This window comes from Trachypithecus francoisi, unplaced genomic scaffold (assembly GCF_009764315.1).
Source record: "Trachypithecus francoisi isolate TF-2019V2 unplaced genomic scaffold, Tfra_2.0 Lachesis_group20, whole genome shotgun sequence".
NCBI classification, from domain to species: Eukaryota; Metazoa; Chordata; class Mammalia; order Primates; family Cercopithecidae; genus Trachypithecus; species Trachypithecus francoisi.
In genome coordinates this window covers 9,687,806-9,710,115 of record NW_022681466.1, presented here as the reverse complement: position 1 = coordinate 9,710,115, position 22,310 = coordinate 9,687,806, and the positions used below count along the sequence as shown (strand labels likewise).

At 55.1% G+C, this 22,310-nt stretch overlaps 1 pseudogene; it reads left to right on the top strand.

Moving 5' to 3' along the window:
• The first annotated feature begins 7,067 nt into the window (after positions 1 to 7,067).
• On the top strand, positions 7,068 to 7,798 carry LOC117066471 (annotated as a pseudogene).
• The last annotated feature ends 14,512 nt before the right edge of the window (positions 7,799 to 22,310 follow it).

The following is a 22,310-nucleotide window of genomic DNA, read 5'->3' as shown; positions in this document are numbered from 1 at the left end:
GAGGGGTGGGGACAGGTGGAGCGGGGCGGGCGATTGGGCAACCCCAACCCCTCAGCAGGCTGCACCATCCCTGGCTGGAGCTGCCACTGGCCTCGGCTTCCCTTCTCAGCAACTGTGACTTCAAGCAGCTGCTGCACCTGTCGGGTGTGGGTGAGCCCGGCTCTTCTTTCCCTTCCAGGGGAGGAGTCAGCCCAGGAGTCCACTGTGAGGTGAGGTCGGGGAGGGGACTAAGGAGCTGAGAACAGGAGACACGGGAGAGGACAGGCTGTCTTCAGGCACAGCTGGCACCTGGGGGAAGCCGCCTCCTCCCACCCACCCCCACCCCGCCCCCGGCTTGTTACTGGAAACGAGGAGAGCCTCCCAGGTCCCAGCAGAGCTGCTGCTGGTAAGTCCCTTCCCCAGCGGCCCCTCCACCCCTCACAGGCCCAGCTGTGCCAGCCCCAGCCTGGGCCCCACTCCCAGCTTCTGCTTTAGGTGGTCTCCTATGGCTTGAGGCCCTGGGGGTGGGCAGGGGTAGGTACCCACGCCCAGAGGCTCTGCACCTGTCTACAGGCCTCCCTGCTGCCTGGGCTTTGTGGTGGGAGTAGGGGGTGCAGGTGAGGGGAGTCCTCTGCAATCAACCCTGGTTTATAGGAACTGGGGCCCCAATGCCCAGACTCATGGGCCTCCAGGGGAGCAGGTGGGAGGCCCTGCCCAGCTCACCTCCCTCTGAGCATGGATCTGAGGTCACACACACCTGGCTGGAAGTGACTTATCCTGTGAACCTCAGTGTCCTTACCTGTAAAAGGCAACAAAAATCCCTCTTCCTCCAAGTGGCTGAGAAAGGTAGAGAAAACAGCATAAGAGCAGCTGGTCCCAGCCCTGTGAGCACCGGCCTAGACCCCTCGGGCGGGATCCCCTCGTACCATCTCTGCCCATGATCCAAGGAGACCATTTCAGAGAGGTTGAACAACATGCCGGGCTCAGGGCACGGGGCAGGCTTTAGCTTAGCCATAGCCAGCTGGCTGGTGAGCAGGGGCGGTGTGGCCGTGAGCCTGGAGAGTGAGGGCGACTTCTTTCTACCCCCTCCCAGAAGGAAAAAGCCTACATTTTTAGGTACCATAGCAGCCCTTTTGGGCAACAGGCTTCCCTTTTTTTTTTTTTTTTTTTTTTTTTTTGGAGACAGAGTCTTGCTGTGTCACCCAGGCTGGAGTGCAGTGGCAAGATCTCGGCTCACTGCAACCTCCACCTCCCGGGTTCAAGTGATTCTCCTGCCTCAGCCTCCCGAGTAGCTGGGACTACAGGCACCCGCCACCACACCCAGCTAATTTTTTGTATTTTTAGTAGAGATGGGGTTTCACCATGTTAGCCAGGCTGGTCTGGAACTCCTGACCTCAGATGATCTGCCCGCCTTGGCCTCCCAAAATGCTGGGATTACAGATGTGAGCCACCATGCCCAGCCCTCTTTTAAAAACAAAAAACAAAAAACAAAAACTTTTAAGTTCACGGGTACAAGTGCAGGTTTGTTATATAGGTAAACCCGTGACATTGGGGTTTGTTGTATAGATTATTTCACCACCCGGGTACTAAGTCTAGTACCCATTAGTTATTTTTTCTGATCCTCTTCCTCTTCCCAGCTTCCACCCTCTGATAGGCTCCCGTGTCGGCCGGTCTCCTCTATGCAGGTTTTTAGCAATATCACCTGAGACCAGGCGCGGTGGCTCACGCCTGTAATCCCAGCACTTTGGGAGGCCGAGGTGGGCAGATTACCTGAGGTCAAGAGTTCAAGACCAGCCTGGCCAACATGGGAAAACCCCCTCTCAACCAGAAATACAAAAATTAGCCAGGCGTAGTGGCACCTGTAATCCCAGCTACTCGGGAGGCTGAGGCAAGAGAATTGCTTGAATCTAGGAGGTGGAGGTTGCAGTGAGCCAATATTGCACCACTGCACTCCAGCCTGGGTGACAGAGGGAGACTCCGTCTCAAAAAAAAAAAAAAAAAAAAAGATAACTACCCCTGATGGAATGCAAGGGGAAAGCTCCGCCCTTGCCCATCAATCCTGGCAGGTGCTCCATCCTCCCACCTGGGGACCCAGGTGGCAGCCGGCAGAGAGAGCTCAGAACTCCATGTCAAGGTGGCGAAGCAGCCTCCGTCTAGGTCCCCTAAGGGAGTAGGGCTGCGTAGACTGGGTGCACCCGCCCTGGGCTGTTACAGAAGGAGCAATAAACTTCTTCTCCACGAGCCACAGCTGCTATTGTTGGCTACTGTGCCGCAGCTGCTAAGCCTACCTTAACTAGCGCCAGTTACAAGAAACAGAAACTCATCTCAAACCAGCTTAAGTCACATGGAGACTGAAATGCAAACTAAAACCACAAGAAGACACCACTCAATACCTATTAGGACGGCTACTATTTTTTAAAAAAACAACAGAAAATAACAAGTGTTGGTGAAGATGTGGAGAAATTGGAATCCTGTGCACGCCGCTTTTTTTTTTTTTGAGGCAGAGTCTCACTATCGCCTAGGCTGGAGTGCAGTGGCGCTATCTCGGCTCACCACAACCTCTACCTCCCGGATTCAAACGATTCTCGTGCCTCAGCCTCCCAAATAGCTGGAATTACAGGCACGCGCCACCAAGCCCGACTAATTTTTGTATTTTTAGTAGAGTCGGGGTTTCACTATGTTGGCCAGGCTGGTCTCAAACTCCTGATCTCAAGTGACTCACCTGCCTCAGCCTCCCAAGGTGCTAGGATTACAGGCATGCACCACCATGGCCCGACTAATTTTTATATTTTTAGTAGAGACAGGGTTTCACCATGTCGGCCAGGCTGGTCTCAAACTCCTGACTCAAGTGATCCACCAGCCTCGGCCTCCCAAAGTGCTGGGATTACAGGCGTGAGTCACGGCACTTGGCCCTGTGCACTCAATTTTGGTGGGAATGTAAAATGGTAGAGTTGCTGTGGAAAACAGTGTGGTGAGATCCCCAAAAAGTGAAACATAGAATTAGCGTATAACCCAGCACTTCCACTCCTGTATCTATCCCCAAAAGAATTAAAAGCAGGGACTCAAACAGATATATGTTCACCCGCGTTCATAGCAGCGTTATTCATTTGCAATAGCCAAAAGACAGAAGCAACCCTAGTGTCCATGGACGCATGAATGGTAAACTGTGGTCCATCCACACGGTGGAATATTATTCAGCCTTTAAAAAAGGAAGGAAATTCTGACCCACGCTCTCACATGGATGAAGCTTGAAGACATCACACTGAGTGAAATCAGCCAGTCACACAAAGACACATATCGTGTGATTCCACTCATGTGAGATCGTTAGATTTGTAGAGACAGAAAATAGAATGGAGGTTGCCAGGGGCTGGGATCCAGGGAAATGGGGAGCTAGGGTTAATGGGACAGTTTCAGTTTGGGAAGATTAGAACGTTCGGGAGCTGGAGAGTGATTGTGTAACAATGGTAATTAATGCCACTGAATTGTACACTTGAAAATGGTTAGGCCGGGCGCGGTGGCTCAAGCCTGTAATCCCAGCACTTTGGGAGGCCGAGACGGGCGGATCACGAGGTCAGGAGATCGAGACCATCCTGGCTAACCTGGTAAAACCCTGTCTCTACTAAAAATACAAAAAACTAGCCGGGCGATGTGGCAGGCACCTGTAGTCCCAGCTACTCGGGAGGCTGAGGCAGGAGAATGGCATGAACCCGGGAGGCGGAGCTTGCAGTGAGCTGAGATCTGGCCACTGCACTCCAGCCTGGGTGGCAGAGCGAAACTCCGTCTCAAAAAAAAAAAAAAAAAAGAAAATGGTTAAAATGGTAAATTTTGTTATGTGTGTGTGTATATATATAATCTTTATATACATAAATTATTTATTTTACAGATGGGCAAAATTAGTTTAAAAAATACACTTTACCAAGGAAAAAAAAAAACAGGTTAGACAAACATGAGAAAATATTAATACTTTTCCCACGTGGAATCTGGGTGATGTTCTATGGGGATTCTTTATGCCCTTCTGCCTATTTGTATTTATTTATTTATTTATTTTGAGACGGAATCTCGCTCTGTTACCCAGGCTGGAGTGCAGTGGCGCAATCTTGGCTCACTGCAAGCTCCGCCTCCTGGGTTCACGCCATTCTCCTGCCTCAGCCTCCCGAGTAGCTGGGACTACAGGCGCCCGTCACCTTGCCCGGCTAGTTTTTTAAAAAATTTTTTAGTAGAGATGGGGTTTCACTGCGTTAGCCAGGATGGTCTCAATCTCCTGACCTCGTGATCCACCTGCCTCTGCCTCCCAATGTGCTGGGATTACAGGTGTGAGCCACCCCGCCCGGCCCCTTCTGCCTATTTTTAAAAAATATTTTCATGGGCTGGGCACAGTGGCTCAGGCCTGTAATCCCAGCACTTTAGGAGGCCAAGGTGGGCAGATCACCTGAGGCCAGGAGTTTGAGACCAGCTTGGCCAACATGGCAAAACCCCATATCTACTAAAAATACAAAAATTAGCTGGGTGTGATGGCAGAAGCCTGTAGTCCCAGCTACTCGGGGGGGGCTGAAGCAAGAGAACTGCTTGAACCGGAGAGGTGGAGGTTGCAGCAAGCTGAGATCACACCACTGCACTTCAGCCAGCCTGGGTGACAGAACAAGACTTGGTCTCAAAAGAAAAAAAATTTTTTTCATAATAAAAACTAAAAACAAGTAAGGGGAGAATGGAATGATCAGTCCTGCTTCTTCACTCCCTTGTAGTAGAATTATGCGGCCGGGCACGGTGGCTCAAGCCTGTAATCCCAGCACTTTGGGAGGCCGAGATGGGCGGATCACGAGGTCTGGAGATCGAGACCATCCTGGCTAACACAGTGAAACCCCGTCTCTACTAAAAAAATACAAAACACTAGCCGGGTGAGGTGGCGGGCGCCTGTAGTCCCAGCTACTCGGGAGGCTGAGGCAGGAGAATGGCATAAACCCAGGAGGCGGAGCTTGCAGTGAGCTGAGATCCGGCCACTGCACTCCAGCCTGGACGACAGAGCGAGACTCCGTCTCAAAAAAAAAAAAAAAAAAAAAGAATTATGCATTCATATCCTTGATGTGGGCATGGCTATGGGACTTGATCAGCACGATGTCAGGGGATATGGAGTGAGTAGACTTGAACTGTGCTTGCACAATGAAATTGCTCTCTTGGCCGGGCACGGTGGCTCAAGCCTGTAATCCCAGCACTTTGGGAGGCCGAGACGGGCGGATCACGAGGTCAGGAGATCGAGACCATCCTGGCTAACACTGTGAAACCCCGTCTCTACTAAAAAAAATACAAAAAACTAGCCAGGCGAGGTGGCGGGCGCCTGTAGTCCCAGCTACTCGGGAGGCTGAGGCAGGAGAATGGCGTGAACCTGGGAGGCGGAGCTTGCAGTGAGCTGAGATCTGGCCACTGCACTCCAGCCCGGGCGACAGAGCGAGACTCCATCTCAAAAAAAAAAAAAAAAAAAGAAATTGCTCTCTTGCGCTGCTGAAGTCATCCTGGAAGGAACACGCCTCAGGTAGCCTGCTGGGCCGAGGTTGATAAGAAACATGTGAAGCAAACCTGGACCCAACTCACAGCCCAGATGCCCGCCAGCTAATTTGAGCCTGGATCTGGCGAACCCCAACAGACCCACAGAGATGTGAGCAAAAAACCAAATGCTTATTGTAGAATATCACCAGGATTGTGGGGCTGCTTGTTACACAGCCTGATTATGGCAATCACTAACCGATACTTGGTTTCTCATGAAACCCAAGAGAAGCCACTAGTCAGTATTGTGACTGACAGTGGCACTCTGGTTAGCCCAGGTAGAAAAGGAATTGAGTGGGTGTAATCGCTAGCACAGAATGGCCTGCATAGGGTATAGAGGCTAGATACTCACTGTGTGCTGTGACACAGTGCTGTCTGGCTCTGCCACAATCCTTAGGAACAATCCTAAATTAATCTTTTTTTTTTTTTTTTTGAGAGTCTTGCTGTGTCACCCAGGCTGGAGTGCAGTGATGTGATCTTGGCTCACTGCAACCTCTGCCTCCTGGGTTCAAGTGATTCTCCTGTCTCGGCCTCCCGAGTAGCTGGGATTATAGGTGCACACCACCACACCTGACTAATTTTTGCATTTTCAGTAGAGACAAGGTTTCACCATGTTGGCCAGGCTTGTCTCAAACTCCTGGCCTTAAGTGATCCACCTGCCTTAGCCTCCCAAAATGCTGGGATTACAGGCATGAGCCACCACAGCTGCCCCTAAATTACTCTTGAACTTGGCATCTCATCTTCAACATTAAACATTCAGGTGGAAGCATTTAATGTGATCATTTTGGTCCCATTCCCAGGAGTCAGTTTTCAGAGCCTGGGAAAGGGAGCAGGGACTCCCAGGACCCTACCTCCAACGTAGAAAGGGTATTTGACACCAGGCAACCAAAAGGGTAAATGTCTACCACTGGCAGGAATGCAGGAGGGGCTGAAGACAGGGGTGAGCTCTCGGCAGGAGTGGGGGGCCTGCTCCTACCCCCTGCTCTTCCCCCATGTCCCATCTGTTTTGAGCTCAGAGTTTCGGACAAGAGCCCCCTCCTGCTCTCTGAAGGGCACCAGTGTGGCTGCCCACTGCTCCCAGGTTCCATGCGCCTAGCTTCAGCCATCTGGAGGGAGACTGGTTCCTCTTCCTCATTCCAGTTCTGATTTCTGGAGCCAAGCAAAAGCCACTCGGAGAAATGTCCCTCGGCTTCCACTGTCTCCAGGCAAAGGGTAGGAAGGAGCGGTTCCCAGAGGCTGAGAAGAGGACTCAGATGAGGCCACAGGTGTCTGCAGCCATATGGAGTCTGGCAGATGCAGGCGGTGACACAGAGAGTTGTCAACGTCCCAGCTAAGTCAGCTGAGAACAAAAAGCCAGTGAGACAGACAACCCCAACTCACAGGACGGCTGGGGGGCTGGGGCGAGGCATGCCGAGCACACCTGACTGATCCCAGCACAACTCACAGGGCGGCTGGGGGGTTATCCCAGCCCAACTCTAGGACAGTTGGAGGGCTGGGGAAAGGCATGCCAACCAATCTCAGCCCTGGACAGACAGGCATGGAGAGGGCTGTGAGGGAGGCAGACAGAGGAACACCCACGCCTCCAACTGCACTGTCCCTCACCCCCGTGTTCTACAGGTGCCTCCTACTGTAGGCTCCACAGAGGCAGAGGATGAGGGAGCCCACTGATAGGCCCCGTCAGGCAGCCTCCCTGAGCGAGCAGGAGCAGGTCAGGGGTGAGTGTGGAAGGATGACAGCCCAGGGTGTCCTAGACCCCCGGGGTAAGAGCCAGTTCCCTGTGCTTCTTGACCTCTGCCTCATTTGCAGACACACATGCTCCTGTCGGGAGATACCTGGAGTCATCTCAACTCCTGTCCTCCATTCCCCAGGTCCACAAGTCACCAGGTTCCATTCCCCTCCCCCTCCACATATCGGAGCTGTCACAGACTCCCCATGCCCCATTTCAGGGGTCTCGGCCCAGGTCTTGTCATGCCTTATCTGGACCAAGAGCAATGGTCTCCAACTAGCTCCACCCAGGTACCCCCTGCCCCGCCCGTGTCCCCCACCGTTGCACCATGCCTGCTTGCACTTGCCCTCTCTCTCCACTGGTGCTCCAGCAGCTGCAGAGGCAGGGCTGAAGCCTGGGCCTGCTCTCAGGGCCCCACCTCCTGCTCATCCTCCATGTGGCCCAAGGCCTCTATGGCTGTTTGCCTCTTGCCCACATCTTCCATGTTGACGTTGCCTGGGACTGGAGAATGTATCAGCATATGGGTCCTTGGGCCAGGTTGAAAACGGTGTGTGAGGCTGGGTACAGTGGCTCATGCCTATAATCCCAGCACTTTGGGAGGCTGAGGTGGGTGGATCACCTAAGGTCAGGAGCTTAAGACCAGCTTGGCCAACATGGTGAAACCCCATCTCTACTAAAAATACAAAAATTAACCAGGTGTGGTGTCACGTGCCTGTAATCCCAGCTCTCGGGAGGCTAAGGCAGGAGAATCGCTTGAGCCTGGGAGGTGGAGGTTGCAGTGAACCAAGATCGCACCATTGCGCTCCAGCCTGGGCCACTGAGAGAGAATCTGTCTCAAAAAAACAAACCCGATGTGTGAGTCCAGCTTTGCCACTCAGCTTCTTCACGTTCATTTCCTTCATTCACTCATTCATTCAATCAACAAAGCTTTATCTGTGTCAGGTTCTACAGGAGTTAGTGCATGCAGTGTGCTTAGGACAGGGCCTGCTGGAGGAATGTTTACTACTATTATTAATGACTGATACCCGGGGCTAGTGATCCAGCATTTCCTGCCAAGAGCCCCAGCCCTGTCCCTTCCAAGAGAACCAGCCCTCCTCAGCCTCACCAGGGACATTGACATGTCTGACCCCCTGCAGCCTGCAGGCAAGAACACTTTTGTCTTTTCCTGTCACTTCCTAGTTCCCGAAAAAGGGACTGGGGTTCAGGCGGTGGGGTGGGCTGGACTGAAGGAGCCCAGGACCAGAGTCTATCCTGCAAGGGAACTGCTCCCAAGACTGAGCCACACCCACCCCCACTCCCGGAGGGGTCCCCATCTTGTCTCTTAGAAGACAGAGGGAGCAGAGTTGAGGCTAAGGGGTGCTGCCCCCTCATACCAGAAATCAGGACAGAACCACAGCAGGGTGCCAAGTTGGGGCTCAGCCCCCACACTTCCTCCTGAGCAGGAGAGAGCAGGTCCTAGGCAAAGGCCGAGCCCCTGGTCCTGCTGAGCAGCCATGGGTGTGAATTAAATGTCTGGTACGGCCCCAGCCGGCAAGCGGGCCCCACGCAGCCTTCCATCCTCCCTTTATCATCTGCAGCAAAGCGTTTACAGTCAATAAGCTGGCTAATTAATTCTCTTCAAAGACCTCTCAATTATTCATCCTGGGCTACAGAGAAAACAATTAGAGCATCTCCTCGCTCCCTCTCGCTGCAGAAGTGAGGCTGGGCCTGGGCCACGGAGCCCCCTGGGCCCCTGCAGCCTCGGGTGTCCCCAGGGGCCCCTCCCCCCGGCAGAGGCAGCAGGACAGAACCTTCTAGGGGGGATCCTCTTCCCCAAGCTTGGAAGCAGCTCAGATCAGTATCCCCACTGCTTGGGGGGAGGACACGGAGACCCTGAGCAGGCAGCGACTTCCGCAGTTCAACAGCCCCCTAGGGCAGACCCGTGGATGCAGAGCCGGGCTCCAGGTGCCGGCAGCAGGGCCACAGGGACCTGGGGATGAGCCCTCTCTGCCTCCAGGAAAAAGGTTTGTGCTGGGAGGGGAGGGGAGGATGAGGGGAGCGGCTAACAGGGTAGGAGCTGCAGCCAAGCCGGGAAGGGTCTCGTGTCCCAGCGACTGCGGCAGGGGTCACTCTAGAAGGGGTGAAGTCCCAGAGCAGCCCTCAGGTTCCAAGAGAAGCTGCACTGTGGGCCCCGCTAGGACTCCTCTATGCCAAGGGGCCCCTAGGTCAGAGCTAGCTTCACTGCTCCGCTCCAACTTCCTGGAGTTGCTCAAGTCACTCACTGGGGCCTTCAAGGACAGGGTAGCTGGTTGTGCCCCCGGTCCACCCTCTCCTCTCCAGCCTGGGGCCCGTATTGCCAGCTCTCGCTCCTGTCTCCCCCAAACAACAGACACCAGCATGCGCAGAGTTAACTCCCCGAGGCTCCAAGACCGCGCAGAGTGGGGGGTGGGGGCCCGGGCGTGCCTGTCGGGAAGTATGGATTTCTGCAGTGGTTTTACTGGAAAAGCTGTAGCTGAAGGTGGGAGGGGGTCACCATGGCAACTTCTGGCTGTGGGAACAGGTTGGCTAGTGGGAACCCATTGTTCCAGGGGCCGAAGGGGGCCCAGCAGGCCCTGGGGGACCCCACATTTGCCTCCCAGGGGTCTTCACCTACTCCAAGAGCTACGGAGACCCTCCTCAATCTGGAATTATCAACCTCCCTGCCTCCCTTCCTGTCCTCCCTCCTGTAACATCTCCCCAGGGCTGGGCCCCTCACTCAGCTGCCCCGCCCCCCCCACTGAAGTGCCCCTTGCACCCGAGCTGTTAATCGAAGCACCAGTTACCCCGCGGAGGCCCAGGAGCTCCAGGGAGTCTCCTTCTTGGAAGAGATTTTCCTGTGGAGCGAGCCTGGCTTCAACGCCTGGAGTGAATTCAGGGGATGCCATCCATGAAGCTCCCGACCCCAACACAACCCAACAGAGGGAGCCCGGGATTCCGGCGGCGGGCGGTGGGCGGCGGGGGCAAGAGCTCACCCCAACCCCACCCCAACAGGGAAGATTCCAAAGCAACGAATTCTAGGGCGTCCTCCCCACCCCACCACAAACCTGCACAGCCCTCCCTGCAAGGGAAATCAGGGTAAGGGGAGGCGGCCCGGAAGGGACGGGGGGCTCCCAGGTGCCCCTCCAAATCCCAATGCCCCCCTGCCTGCTCTCTGCCCAGGAAGGCTCCTTGAGAGCTGGGATCAGCCCTGCCCAGCGTCCCATGCCACTGCGAGTGCACTGCACTAAACCTCCCATGGGGACCCCCTGCAATGCCTTGCTGAAGCCCTCGCAGCTGACTCAGCCCCGGCCCGAGGGCCTCCTGGGTGCAGGGTGCACGGGATCAGGGATCAGGCCAAGGGAACACGGGGCACATGAAAGCAGACACAGCTGGCTCCTAGGCCCTCCAGGCTCAGGTTCCTCGGGGGTCCTGCAGGGCTCCGGGCTGGCCTTGGAGCCCTCCTGCAAACCGGGGAGGCACAGAGTGGGGGGCTGGGAGGGCCCCCGGAGGATGTGTGTGTGTGTGTGTGGCCCGAAGGCACTTCCAGGAATCTCCAGTGGCACTGCCCAAAAGGCCCTGGCCAAGCAGAGATGGCTGCGGGGGAGTGAGGGGGGACGGCGGCGGGGGGTGGGGTGAGGGGAGCCACGCCCCCTGCTTTTGTTCCTTTCTCTTGGGATGCTGTCCCAAAGGCCCACCCGCCCGCCCCCCACCTGGGCCCCTCCCTGCTGTGCTGGAGGTCCTCAGATCAGTGATTCGTCTCACTCTGGTTTCCTCTTCTAAATATGGGCCAGATAAGCTCACTTCCAGGGGGTGGTGGGCGCCGCGGGAGATGAGGTGATACGCGGGAAGTTAATAGGTGACGGATTCCAAGGTCATGCTGTTCCTCCTCCTTCACCCCCACCAGAAAAGGGCAGTGGCCCTTCTTAAGTCCTGGGTTGCTGCTGAGAGATGTGGCTCCCTACCCTCCCTCCAGTCCACCAGAGTCCTGTGGGGCAGGGGGGACATCAGCAGAGGCCAGACCCCACAAAGTCGCGGTAGGCCTGCCCAGGCCAAACACCCGGGTGCGATTTTGCAGCGTTGGGCAGGGCCTGAAAGAGTTAACCTGACTATCCTTAACCAGGGTCTTTCCTTCCTCTGGGTTGTCCAGCTGATTTGGGGGACACCCCAACTTCTGGGGCCTCCCTGTGCTCCCATAATATCCCTGCCCTGGCCCCACACCCGCTGCCTGCACACTCGGATCTGCTGAATCCCGATAAAACATTTGGAGGCGATAAGTACTGCATAGAAATAATTAAGACCACATGCAGATTGGCCAACAAAAGAAAAGTTTCAAACCCCCATTCCGGGAACAGCTGCCCGTGTGGGGCCCGGCAGGGCTGTGGAGGCCCACCCCCCCCCACTGGAGGCCCACCCCACAGACTCTGTCTTCTGGAAGGACCAGCCAGGGGCTCCTCCCCAAGCCAGCGCCTCCCCCAGCACCAGGGGGCCTGCCTTCCAGAGTGGGCAGGGGGAGTGTGGCAGAGGCACAGAGCCCAGGGTAGGATGGGGAACGCCAGCACCACTGTGGGGTGGCCCTCACGCACCCACAGAGCCCAAACCCCTAGGCAGGATCCCCTAACCCCAACACCAGGCAGGCTCTAGCCACACTGTCGGTTCCCAATAAGCCATTTATTGAATAAAGATTGAACCCAAAACTCCAGGTTCCAGGGGAGTGTGAGTCCTGAGCTCTGGCTGAGGGCAGCCGAGCTGGAAGAACTCCCAGAGGGAGTAGCTGTCCCCCATGCCCTTCTCTGCGGGACAGGTTGGCGCAGGCTCGCCCTGGACTGAAGGAAGGCTTGCCCTGCCATGCCCCTGCTCAAGGACCTGCCAGGGCTCCCTGTGGATGTTAGTATCTGATCCCATCCCTCTGCCTGGCTTTCAAGGCCCTCCTGGGGCCATCCCAGGAGGTCAGACAGGGATCCTGCTCACAGCATGCTCCATGCCCTCCCTGGAGCTGTTCTGTACTGGCCTCCTCACAACTCCGCACCACCCCCACCCCGCCTGCTCATCCCTCTAGGTTCACTTCTCACCTTCAGAAGCAATTCCCTCTCCACCCCTGCTGTTTCCTCATCCACCTTCTCCAGTTATTTCCTGAATGCCCGTGATGCCCTAAGCCCCCTGCTAGGGATCCCGAGAATGAAAGACTCAGGTCTTTCCCTCCAGGAGCCTGAAACCCAGTGAGGGACGCTGGCAAGTGACCGATGACAAAGGCAACTGTGAGATAAGACAGGTTCCAAGGAAAAAGGGAGAAGAGGGTGTGTGTCTTGGCAGAGGGGTAGGGCTATCACGCAAGGCTTCCTGGAGGAAGAGAGAGGCTGAAAAACAACTGGAATTCTTCCAAGTGCAGAAGAGGAGGCTGGGCAATGCCTGGCGGCCCTACCACACTGCCCCCGGCTGACTCCACACACACCTGGGGTACACACAGCCGGGGTGGGTCCTAGAGGGAGGCAGAGACCTTAGCAGTGCAGGTTCCAATCCTGGTTTTACCGCTCACCAGCAAGGTTCTCTTCCTCCCTAATCTGTTTCCTCCCCAGCAAAATGGGATCACGATCCCAGCAGTTCATTGGAGATCCTCGCCCCTTGGCAGGAGATGAAGGACACTGACACCAGCACCCAGCATGGGCTGGCAAACCTAATCAGTGCCCATGCATTATGTTTGCTATCCACTGACTGGTGGATGGATTAAGGACCTTGGAGTTACCTTCCTGAATCTTCCCTCCTTGGTGGCAACTCACCTCCGCTCACCAAGGGGTCCAGGAAGGCACCTCTCAGGACTGCTGGCATCTTATTCGTGTCAGTCACCTACCTGACCAGGAATGCATGGCAGCACACAGCACCTCTGTTCCTGCCCAGGGCCCTGGCAGGAGCGTGACAAATACTTCTTGTGGAATTACGTTCTCCAGCGATGACGCTCTGCCCAGGGATCCCAGGGCAGCTTGGCAAGTGGGCGTGCCTCAGCAGGTGCCCAGTTGTCTTTCTGTTCCCAGGAAGGGGCTCTTGGGTTCCTAATCAGAGGGCCCATGGCCGGGAGCAGTGGCTCACGCCTGTGATCCCAGCACTTTGGGAGGCCGAGGAGGGCAGATCACCTGAGGTCAGGAGTTCCAGACCAGCCTGGCCAACATAAAGAAACCCCGTCTCTACTGAAAATACAAAATTAGCCAGGCGTGGTGGTGTGTGGCTGTAATTCCAGCTGCTTGGGAGGCTGAGGCAGGAGAATCACTTGAACCTGGGAGGCGGGGGCTGCAGTGAGCCAAGATTGCACCATTGCACTCCAGCCTGGGCAATAAGAGCGAAACTCTGTCTCAGAAAACAAAACAAAACAAAACAGAGGGCCCAGCAGGGTCTTGTCTCTGCTTCCATTGAGGGCAAGTGCTCACCAGACAGAGGCCCAAGCCCCATGCGTGCCCACGTCACCTCTCAGTCTTCAGGCCCGCCCGTGCTACTCATTAAACTAGGCCTTTCTGCTGCAGCCGGTCCTGCAGGTCCCCAAATGTGGGACCTTCCTTCATCGCCATCCTTGATCTTGGGATCAGCAGGTGGGTGGCCAAGGACAGAAATTATAAGACCTAGAGCCAGATGCGGTGGCATGCGGTGGCACACGCCTACAGTCCCAGCTACCCTAGAGGCTGAGGCGGGAGGATCTCTTGAGCCCAGGAGTTCAAGGAGGCAGTGAGCTTTAGCCTGGGTTACAAAGCAAGACTCCATCTCTAAAATAAATAAATAAATAAAAAGTAATTAAAGAAATAATAAGACCTAGGAGAAAGTGACCTTCTAACTTCACACTATTGTGACCGTGCACCCTTACCCATACAAATGATATATGCAGAGTTATTTTTAGATTACAAGTTTCCATGACTGTATGAATACATTACTTGCATTATAAAACATTCGCGAAAGATAGGCATTTAAAAAGAATGAGATTGGCCCGGCGCGGTGGCTCAAGCCTGTAATCCCAGCACTTTGGGAGGCCGAGACGGGCGGATCACGAGGTCAGGAGATCGAGACCATCCTGGCTAACACGGTGAAACCCCGTCTCTATTAAAAATACAAAAAAACTAGCTGGGCGAGGTGGCGGGCGCCTGTAGTCCCAGCTATTCGGGAGGCTGAGGCAGGAGAATGGCGTAAACCCGGGAGGCGGAGCTTGCAGTGAGCTGAGATCTGGCCACTGCACTCCAGCCCGGGCAACAGAGCGAGACTCCGTCTCAAAAAAAAAAAAAAAAAAAAGAATGAGATTTAAACGCTAAGTATAACATTCTCCTCCCTGCCCCAGGCGGTCATCCTGTATACCCATTCTAGAGGCCAATGTCAGCAGGACAGCCCTCCTCTCCCCAGCTAGGATGGAGCCTCTCCCCTCTGATCCATCCCCCAGCCACAAGTTCCAACCTTCCTTCTTCCCAAAGACCCCCTCGCAAACTCTGCCACTATGAAGACCATACTTTTCCTGATCCCAGTTGTTCTTTTCTTTTCTTTCTCTTCTTTTTTTTTTTTTTTTGAGACGGAGTCTCGCTCTGTCGTCCAGGCTAGAGTGCAGTGGCACGATCTTAGCTCACTGTAACCTCCACCTTCCGGGTTCAAGTGATTCTCCTGCCTCAGCCATCTGAGTAGCTGAGATTACAAGTATCTGCCACCACGCCTGGCTAATTTTTGTATTTTTAGGAGAGACAGGGTTTCACCATGTTGGCCAGGCGGTCTCGAACTCCTGACTCTCAAGTGATCCACCCGCCTCGGCCTCCCAAAGTGCTGGAATTACAGGTGTGAGCCACCGTGACTGGTCTGTCTCAGCTGTTCTATCATCAGCTGGGGAGCCATGCCTGGGGTGCCCAGGGTTCCTCTCACAAGGGCCATCTCTCATCCTCTGCAGGGCCACCCTGGGAGAGAAATTCATCTTGCTTATGGCACAGGGACAGAAGCAGGCTGGCTGAGGACAAGGTGACAGAAGGGCTAGGGTTTTTAGAAGACAAAGCTTCCTTCACGGATGCAGGAGAATGCTGTTTCGCTGTGCTGGGCAACCTGGGTTTGAATCCCATCTCTGGGATAAGTGACTGACTTCAGGGCGCACAGCAGGTGTTCGGCACACAGAGCCCTGCAGATACTGCTCAACAAGGCAGGATCTGCCTGGCCCTGGCTTCAGGCCCTCGACGGGGATTGGGCAGCCACTCTTGCCCATGCCCTGGAGGCCCCAAGATGCCAGTACTCCTCTGGGTAGTTGGGGAACCCACCCAGTGTGGAGGACGTGGGCAACCCCTGGGATTCCACATCTCCAGGGCAGCAGACCCCACAGTCTCCAGGGATCTTGTCCATGCCCAAACTCACCTTCCCTGTCCTTTCCCACAAGGGCCCTGGCCCTGGTGGCTGCAGGAGTGGCAGGAGGGGATGTGGGGGAGTCTGGGGAAGCCTGCCCTCCGTGACACTCTGCCAAGCCAGGAGGGGCGAAGGAGTAACCCAGTCCCCATGCTGGACCCTGGACTCCAGGGAGCAGCGCCTGCAGCTGGCTCAGCCCTGGGTCCCCTGCCTCTGTGGAGCTGGCCCTACCCCAGATGGCCACTGTGCCTGATGCCCGGCATCTGACCCTGTGTCCTCCCTGCCGAGGGGCCAGAACAGAGGCCCCGGGAACAGGCAAGGCGCAGTGCACGGAGCTGACCCTGTGCCTCGGTCCAGGCCTAGTAACAGGAAGTGAGAGGCCAATGCCGGTAAATGAGATCCGAAAGATTAGAGGCCTCGCTGCCGCCCCAAGTTAGAGGACAAGTTCCTGGAAGGAGGAGTGAGCTGCCGCAGTAAATAACGCCAGACCCCAGCACGCGTCCCAGCTGTCAGCAGCCCCTGTGACCGCAGGCTGGTGGGGCCAGGAGGGAGCAGGTGGGGGCAGAAGGCCAAGGGGGTGCCCTGGTCTCAGCCTGAGCTAGGGACACCTGGAAGCCAGTAGAGCGGTTCCCGAGGGTTCCCCCAGCCCAATCCCCAAGTCCCCATTCCCCTGTCCACACACATCACAGCTTGCAACTGTATCTAAAGACAGAAGCAGGGCCGGGTGCAGTGGCTCATGCCTGTAATCCCAGCACTTTGGGAGGCCAAGGTGGGTGGATCACCTGAGATCAGGAGTTCAAGACCAGCCTGGCCAACATGGTGAAACCCCCTCTCTATTAAATACAAAAATTAGCTGTGTATGGTGGCCGGTGCCTGTAATCTCAGCTACTGGGGAGGCTGAGGCAGAGAATCACTTGAACCTAGGAGGTGGAGGTTTCAGAGAGCCTAGATCGTACCACTGCACTCCAGCCTGGGAGATAGAGCATGATTCCATCTCAAAAAAAAAAAAAAGAGAGAGAGAAGAAAGAAAGGAAGGAAGGAAGGGAAGGAGAAAGGGAGAAAGAAAGAAAGAAAGAAAGAAAGAAAGAAAGAAAGAAAGAAGAAAGAAAGAAGAAAGAAAGAAAGAAGGAAGGAAGGAAGGAAGGAAGGAAGGAAGGAAGGAAGGAAGGAAGGGAGAGAGAGAGAGAGAAAGGAAGGAAGGAAGGAAGGAAGAGAAAGAAAGAAAGAAAAGCCAGCCAGCTGCAGTGGCTCATGCCTGTAATCCCAGCACTTTGGGAGGCCGAGTGGGAGGACTACTTTAGGACAAGAGTTTGAGACCAGCCTGGGCAACATAGCAAGACCTCATGTCTGCAAATAAAATAAATTAGCCAGGCATGGTGGTATGTCCCTGCTACTCTGGAAGTTGAGACCAGGGGACTGCTTGAGCCCAGGAGGTTGAGGCTCTAGTGAGCTATGATCATACCACTGCACTCCAACCTGAGCAAGAGAGTCAGACCCTGTCTCAAACAACAACAAAAAAAGACAAATCACAGCACGGGGGAATTTTTTTTTTTTTTTTCTTCAGACAGAGTCTTGCTCTGTCACCCAGGCTGGAGTGTAGTAGCTTGATCTCACCTCACTGCAGCCTCCACCTCCTGGGTTCAAGCGATTCTCCTGCCTCAGCCTCCCCAGTAGCTGGAATTACAGGCATATGCCACCACACCTGGCTAATTTCTGTATTGTGAGTACAGACGGGGTTTCGCCATTCGCCATGTTGGCCAGGCTGGTCTCGAACTCCTGACATCCAGTGATTCCCCTGCCTTGGCCTCCCAAAGTGCTGGGATTATGGGTGAGAGCCACCGCGGCTGGACTGGCGGGAAATTTATTATTATTTTTTTTTTGAGATGGAGTCTCGCATTGTTTTCCGGGCTGGAGTGCAATGGCGCGATCTCGGCTCACTGCAACCTCTGCTCCCGGGTTCATGCGATTCTCCTGCCTCAGTCTCCCGTGTAGCTGGGATTATAGGCACACACCACCACACCCAGATAGTCTTTTGTATTTTTGGTAGGTATGGGGTTTCACTATGTTGGCCAGACTGGTGTTGAACTCCTGACCTCGTGATCTGCCCATCTTTGCCTCTCAAAGTGCTGGGATTGAAGGCATGAGCCACTGCACCTGGCCCTGGAGTGAAATCTTTGCAACACACAGAACCCACAGGGATCAGTATGCTTGCACATGCAAACCAGCCTGACCAGTCAATGAGAAAAGACCAGAACAGGCTTTCACAAAGAGGAATTCAAACGGCTAAAACAAGACAAGGTGCTCTCCTTTAGCAGTTATCAGAAAGAGCAGGGCCCGGTTTGGTGGCTCATGCCTATAATCCCAGCACCTTGGGAGGCTGAGGCGGGTGGATTGCTTGAGCCCAGGAGTTCAGCCTGCAATGAGCTATGATTGCACCACTGCACTGCAGCCTGGGTGACAGAGCAAGACTCAGTTTCTTAAAAAAAAGAAAAAAAAAGAGGCGGGGAACAGAGGCTCATGCCTGTAATCCTACCACTTTGGGAGGCTGAGGCAGGCAGATCACCTGAGGTCAAGAGTTCGAGACCAGCCTGGCCAACACAGTGAATCCCCTATCTCTACTAAAAATACAAAAATTAGCTGGGCGTGGTGGTGGGCACCTGTAATCCCTGCTACTCGGGAGGCTGAGGCAGGAGAATCGCTTGAACCTAGGAGACAGAGGTTTCAGTGAGCTGAGATCGCGTCACTGCACTCCAGCCTGGGTGATAGAGTGAGATTCCATCAAAAAAAAAAAAAAAAGAGATCAGATTAAAATTGCCAGAAGATATCACCACATACCACAAGAACGGCTAAGATAACACTAGCGTTACTGAGATGGACAAGTGTGGGAAAGTGAGGGAGGAGAGCATTCCCAGCACTTTGGGAAAGGATTTGGCCCACCTCGTAAAGCTTCAGATGAGGGACCCCAGAATCAGCAGCCCCTCCACGAGGCGCCTGCCCTCCCGAAGCAGGCTCCTGGACCCCAGCAGACAGAAATAAGAACGCACACCAGCACCACCGTACATGGCCAGTCTGGAAACAAAACCCCAAATGTTCCTAAACGGGTAGAATGGAGAAAGAAACTATGCTCTAGGAACCTAGTGGAAAAGTGCCTGGCAGCAGACGATAAACGACAGCCACAGCACAGGTGACTCTGGCAAACAGAATACCAGCCTGACGAAGCCAGACATAAAAGGAGACACCCTGATTCGACTTCTGTAAAGTTCACACACAGGCCACACTCAACACTCAACTGCTATTAAGGGATACATCCATGGTGGCAAAAATCATAAAGAAAAGCAAGTCCTGACCATGAAAGTCAAGCCAGGCCAGGCCTGGTGGCTCACGCCTGTAATCCCAGAGGTTTGGGAGGCAGAGGTAGAAGGATCGCTTGAGTCCAGGAGTTCAAAAGCAGCCTGGGCAACATAGCTAGACTCTATCTCTAAACAAACAAACAAACAAACAAATATATATATATATATAATATATATATGGAGAGAGAGAGAGGGAGAGGAGACTGAGAGAGAGAGAGAAAGAAAAGAAAGAAAAATGTCAGGGCTGCAGTAACTTCTGCAGGGGGAGAGGTTGTACATAGGAAGGAAACTTCTGGAATCCTGGCCATGGTCTATTTCTTTCGTGTGTGTGTGTGTGTGTGTTGTGTGTGTGTGAGAGACGGAGTCTTGCTCTGTCACCCAGGTGGAGTGCAATGGCATGATCTCGACTCACTGCAACCTCTGCCTCCTGAGTTCAAGTGATTCTCCTGCCTTAGCCTCCTGAATAGCTAAGATTCCAAGCGCCCACCACCATGCCTGGGTAATTTTTTGTATTTTTGGTAGGGACAGGGTTTCACCATGTTGGCCAGGCTGGTCTCGAACTCCTGATCTCAGGTGATCCGCCTGCTTTGGCCTCCCAAAGTGCTGGGATTACAGGCATGAGCCGCCACACCCAGCCATGGACTATTTCTTGATCTGAGTGGCTACGGCATGGGAGTTTATTTTATATGTATTTATTTGTAACACTGTACAAATATGCTTCATGCACATTTCTGTATGAGTGGTAAATTTCTTAATTTTTTTTTTTTTTTTTTTTTGAGATGGAGTCTCACTCTTTTGCCCAAGCTGGAGTGCAGTGGCGCGATCTTAGCACATTGCAAGCTCCGCCTCCCAGGTTCGCGCCATTCTCCTGCCTCAGCCTCCCGAGTAGCTGGGACTACAGGCGCCCACCACCTCGCCCGGCTAGTTTTTTGTATTTTTAGTACAGATGGGGTTTCACCGTGTTAGCCAGGATGGTCTCGATCTCCCGAACTCATGATCCACCCGCCTCAGCCTCCCAAAGTGCTGGGATTACAGGTGTGAGCCACCGCGCCCGGCCAAATTTCTTAACTTTTTAAACAAGCAAGTGTATTTGAACACCCATTGTGTTGGGCACTGGGAATGGGCCATGCCCAGCTCCCGCCCAGCCTACGATGAGCTGATGGAGTGTGGGTGAACATCCTGTGGCTGCCCATTGGGGTCACGCACAGGGTCTCCCCAGCTCTGTAGCCCCCCTTGCTCTGCACCTGGCTGGGGAGCAGCTCTCACTCCACCCCGCATTCTCTTCTGGTCTGGCACCCTCGTGGCACCTCACTCTGGATTTCCGGAGACGGTGCTGAAGGCGAACCTGGAGAGGCACATCTTTCCCACTGGGGGATCCCAGTTGGGGAAGTGCAGGGGCTTGGAGGAGCTCCCTCCCTTCCCACCCTCCCAACAGCACACATGACCTTGACACCCAGTGGCCCCCACGTGGGCCAAGTGCATGCCCACCGTGGGCCCGGCCAGGCCCCCAGGCCCAGCGCCCAGTCCTTTGCCACCCAGTCCCCCAGACTGGGACTGATGAGGGCAGTGCCAACAGCTCCCCTCTGAATATCAAGCTATCGGGGCTGGGCCTAGGCTAGGGCCCTATAGATCCTGCAGGCTCAGGGCCAAGAGGATGGGATGGAAAGGACATTCCCCCCGACCTCCCCCCCCCGACCTGTTTACCAGGACCCAGGGCTGCTATCTCCAGCTGCGATCTGCTGCCTCCCTTTATCTCAGCAGGGCCAGCCCCGGGTTCCCAGCAGCAGCCTCCCCGGCGCGCACTTCCTGCCAGCAGCGCAGCGTTACAGGAATCCGCACACTGAACTCAGCGTGTGAGTGTGTACCCACACCCCAGCGCCTGCGCCTGGGCGGGTGCCAGGGAGCGGGGGGTGCCGTGAAAGGCAGCCCACCTGGGGCTTATGTCACAAGCCCCCCTCCAGCTGGCCCAGTGGCCTCCCACTGCTCAGGGGAGCCGAAAATCTCTCAAGAAGGCCAGGGAGGGGGCTGTCTTTGGGACCCCCAGATCTGACTCTGAGAGGCTGAGGCCAGGCCAGGCCCTGTTCTCCTGGAATCCCCGCCATGTCCTTCTGCACAGGGGTCTCACACGATGCACCCAAGCTGCCTGGGGGTCTCAGGGGCGGGCGATGGCGAACCACATGTCCCTCGAGGGTCAGTCACCTGGCAGGTGTTTACTGAGTCCTGTGGCCTTGGCGCTGGGCTAGGCACGCAGGACACAGCAAAGGACGAGGGTGTCTGGGCCCTGCACGCACAGAGCATCAGCCACACGGAGAAGTCAGAGGAGTAAACAGGCAGCTGTGACCCGTGGGCAGAGGGAAGAAAAGGTGCCACAGGCACCGCAGGAGGGCCACCTCCATCGTCCGCTGGGCTGGGCTAGGAGGGCTTCATGGAGAATGAGGCGTCTCAGCTAAGATCTGAAGGCGGAGAAGGTGGTGACCAAGGACGCGTGCCGACGGTTGGGGGTTTTCCAGACAGAACGCAGGTGCAGAGGTCTCGGGGTGAAAGACAGGCCAGCACATTCGGGAACAGAAGTGTTGCAAGCCCAAGTGTGGGGCGGGGAGACGTCTGGGAGGCAGAAGGGCTGGATCCCACAGAGGCCAGGGAGGAAGCCCTGCCGAGAGGCCCCACTGCCCCCACGGACAGAGCTCAGAAGTTTGGGAAGAGCTGGGCTGCAGGGGCCAGTCCTGGAGGGCAGGGATTCAGGAGAGAAGGGAGCAGCTGGCGTGTGGGGCCAGGGCCAGCCTGCGTTGGGGCAGGAGATGACCCTAGGACCTCCAGTGACGATGACCCTTCTGGTGAGATGTCCCGACCCGCGGGATGAACAACGCAGACCCTGGAGGAGGGGGTGGGAATGGAAAGAGACAAGAGACACAAGAAATGGAGACAAGACAGTGCTCTGATCAAGTCTCGTTAATGGTGGAAAAGCAACGCCTTATATAGGCTGACAATAGGGGGAAGGGCTAGGAGCAGGCGGGGAATGAAAGACGTCACCGGGCGCATGCTCGGTAGGCTTAGTCTCTCCCGGGCGCGGGAGGTAATTTACCCGCCGGCGGGAAAAGTTCGCGCGCGCGGGAAGGTTTGATGATGAAGAACCAGGAAGTGCGCCATCTTGTCTCCGCAATGTGGAGCTTAAGCAACAGAGGCCACAGCAATATCCGGGCTACACGGCTCCGGACAGGTCCCCCTTTTTTATTATATTATTAAACGACTAGAAGATATTCCCTCGGGAACTGCGCCTGTCTTAGGTTGGAGTGACACATCTCTTCACTGGTACCCGTCATGGGATTAGGCAGTAGCTATGACGGCCCTCCTGTCTTAGGTTAGTGAGGGATGACACTCTC